At 45.3% G+C, this 3,707-nt stretch overlaps 1 pseudogene across 1 annotated transcript; it reads right to left on the bottom strand.

Annotated features, from left to right (window-relative positions):
- Positions 1 to 1,654: 1,654 nt before the first annotated feature.
- On the bottom strand, positions 1,655 to 3,384 carry LOC311234683 (tripartite motif-containing protein 14-like; annotated as a pseudogene). The gene is made up of 2 exons: positions 3,246 to 3,384; positions 1,655 to 2,212 (listed from the first exon to the last, which is right to left on the bottom strand). The product of its transcript is annotated as a tripartite motif-containing protein 14-like (transcript).
- Positions 3,385 to 3,707: the final 323 nt, after the last annotated feature.

The following is a 3,707-nucleotide window of genomic DNA, read 5'->3' as shown; positions in this document are numbered from 1 at the left end:
GGGCTCGAACAGGCGAGCCCAGCGTCTCCAGATTTCGTGGTGAGCGCCTTGCCCACTACGCCACGTAGCCGCCCTGCAATTCACATTCCTTTACAGCTTTGGGTAGGGCGTTCCACATTGATGTGGCATAATTGCGAAACGTGTTTAGTCCCTTGTTTGAGCCGAATCTGGGTTTTACATGATTTGTGGAGCTCCCTCTAGTGTTGTGATCGTGGTATTCACTGACCTTTGGGAAGTATTTTGACATGCACATGGGTAACTTGGTCGTGTAGTGTATCTTGTAGACCAGGCCCATTGCAAGTTGCTGTACTCTGTCGTCTACTCTAAGCCATCCTAGGTTGGCAAAGTGTGCAGGGGTGAGGTGGGTTCTAGGAGTCAGGTCAAGCAGTAGTCTGACTAGTTTGTTTTGAGATGTTTGTAATTTGGTGTTTAGTGCCTTTGAGGTGCTTTGGTACCATGCGGTGCAAGCATAGTCGTAGTACCCTTGAATGAGTGCTCCTGCCAGAGTCTTCAGGGTATTCTTGTTTACCAGAGAGGATATCCGGTACAAGACTCGAGTTCGTTGGTTGACTTTCTTTTATTACATTGGATGCCATTTTGTCACAGGAAAGATTAGCCTCTAGGATGGAACGGGTAATTTCATCTTTCCTTGTGACAATATTGTTGGAAGATAAGATAATAAGATTGAGGCTGTGAAAAATACCTTTCAGTATTCAGCAGCTATACAATGGAACCAGCTACCATCTCAGATCAAATAAATTGTTACGATTAGGCATTTTAAAGGAGCAGTGAAGGGATGGTTGCCTTACTTGCCTAGCCGCCCGACAATTATAAACTGAAGCAGTTATTTTGTATGTGTTTTTTTATATTGTAGTGTACGAGTTTTACGTATTTTTGTATCTTAACAAATCTGTTTATTGGGAAGAATTTTTGTTTTAATGTGTTTTTTGCACCTTGCTGAAACCTGTGCCGACTATTGCTGTGACAGACGAGGACCACAATGGAAATAAGTCTCTGACTTTATTGAGTGATAATTCCTCAAACAATGCAATGTTGTGGCCCAATTGGGTTTTTCTAAATCCTGTGTGTATTTTAACATCCGTTTAAATACATTCATTCACAGTGTAATAGTTACTAAAAACTCCAACCCACATGTCAGACTAGAACAAAAAAGTAAACAAAGCGCAATACCAAGCGAGGGTCTTTCGCTGTTTTGACGGCATTACAGATTATAATAATATAAAATAATATGTAGGGTCTAATCAAAATCTGGAATGTCTTAAGTATAACGTGAGTTTTTGCATAAATTGTACAATCATACCTCAAGTCAAGTCAAGTCAAGAGTTTTATTTTGATACCTGAATCAGAAGGTGATATAAAAGTCACATTGGAGGATTTCTGTACACATTTTTCCTTTTTCCAAATAAGTGCACTTGTGTGTATTATACCGCTCATACCATGGCCACAAAGACAAAATAATATGTGCGATTTACTCAACATTTCTACATATTTTAATATTGAAAAGATATTTATGCTTTGCTCTAGTTACGTACAACAATAACAATTAAGGCTCCAGCTGTGCAACATATCTGAAACTAGGGCTGGGCGATATGGAAATGATATCGCGATAACGATATCGAATATCACTCATCAGTTATTTGGCAGAGTGTGTCTGAAAGAGATCACAGATGGCCAGGTGAGTTTTGGTCACATACAAGGCTGGGTAAAGAGGCTCTGTGAAACTGTGTCGGAAACAATGCAGCAAGGCTAGACTGCCCCCTGGTGCTACATTGTAGAATGACAGGATGCCCTGATCAAAGTCCAGGAACACTCCCACTTTCTCCCAGCCCCTCCGTAGCCACGGGGACGGCCACTTTATCGTGCAGGGCCTCCACTTTCCCCCTCTCGCCGCCTGGGCACCAGGAGTGTGGGTTGAAGCCCAGATGACAGCTGTCCTTCTGGCCCTTCCTCCCGATCTCGTCCTCACACAGACCCACCCGCCAGCGCCCTTCACCCAAAGAGCCCTCCACCTCCCAGTACCATCGGCCGCCCCCCAGGGCACGGGAGGCCAGCACCTGGGGGAAGGCGCTGAATCGAGCCCCGTGCTCCGGGTAGGCCTGCTGGACCTCCCTGTAGACCGCTCTCCTGTTGTCCTCAGACAGCACCAGCTTGGGGTGGGCCGTGTCTGCGTCCAAGGAGGGGATGGTCCCATCTGTAAAAAATAAAAGAAATAAAAAAAATAATACATAAACAGAGATCCAATTACATTAGTTTGTGGGAAAACAGATGCCTAGAGATTAGAGAATGCTTTTAGTTCCAACTAGAAATGACCAAACAGCAAGTATATAGTTATTTGGTATAACATTAATCCATAAAGGAATATCTCAATAAAGGAATATCTCATCTTATATATAAATGATTCGCTGATATCGTTTTTTTTCTCTTTCCCGGATCACTGTCTGTAAATAAAATTAAAATCACAGATATCAGCCAATACTGATATGGTCACCGATATATCATGCATCCCTAATTCATACCAGTTGATGATCCCTAATTTAAACCATCTCATTCAGCCCTAATTCACCTCAGTCCTCTGTGATTTATTCAGTTTGGCCCTTTAAAAAAAACAACACTGTCCTAATACATTTTTTTGTCCACTTTTTCTCCCCATTTTCTATTTTTCTCCCATCCCAATTTCGTGTTTCCAATTATTCCCTCCCCTGTCTTGAACGTTGCTAGACTATGCTTCCCACTGGTCGGCTGTAGTGAGGATAGAAGCCTTGCATCACGTGTCCCCTCCGGTACACGAGGAGGCAGCCGGTCACATCTTTTCACCGCAACAGCTCGAACTCTCAGTGGCGAAAAGTAACGCGTGGGAGGCTCACGCTGCCCCCGATACCTCCTGTTTCCGCCACACCGGCGTCACCCAACCGACCTGTAGGAGTCGCTGTCCACAACGTCCAATCCCCACCCACCGGCTTTCCCACCCTCTAACACTTGCCAATTGTGTTAGTATGACGGCCGGCCAAGCCGGTAGCAACGCCGAGAGCTGGGCTCGATACCAGCATCTCCTGCGTTAGTGGCGAGCGCCTTGCCCACTGCGCCACTCAGCCGCCTCCTAATACATTTTTTAATAGAGTTCCCTCGCCAAGTGATACAAATGTGAGCGTTTAAAAATATAATACTGTTGTACCACGGTGCAGTATGCCCTCATCAGGCGTTCATTTGAAAACCAGGCCACTCACACAGCAGTTTGTAGGGGTCTCTCTCCGGTATAGAGATGACCACCGTGTCCAGCCGCTTCTCAGTCCACTCCTTCAGGCAGGTCAGTCGGGCACGGTCCACATCCTCGGGAGCCTCCAGCTCCTCAACAGAGCTGCCCATGATGTCACCAACCGTAGGAGGAGGGAGTAGAGGCCAGAAGACTCATAATGAACGACCTCCCCCGTAAGGAGTACAACGCACCACCACAGCTACAGTAATATGCCCGTCCGTCTGTATCAAAATTAAATCAAATGTATTTGTAAGGCCCGACAACACACGTTAATGTCCCCATGGGCCGGGCCAACCTTTAGGTTGACTGCAATTACCATTTTAGTAACTGTGGTTCACAAAGCTAATATTGTGGCGAAAGAATGTCCGTTGATCACCAAAGATATGTGCAATACTGGAGGATTAGGGGCCTGTGTGGTTTCAAAAAGCAGCAG

This window comes from Notolepis coatsorum (genome assembly GCF_963971535.1).
Source record: "Notolepis coatsorum genome assembly, chromosome: 9".
Taxonomy (NCBI): domain Eukaryota; kingdom Metazoa; phylum Chordata; class Actinopteri; order Aulopiformes; family Paralepididae; genus Notolepis; species Notolepis coatsorum.
This window is presented reverse-complemented; position numbering and strand designations above follow the sequence as displayed.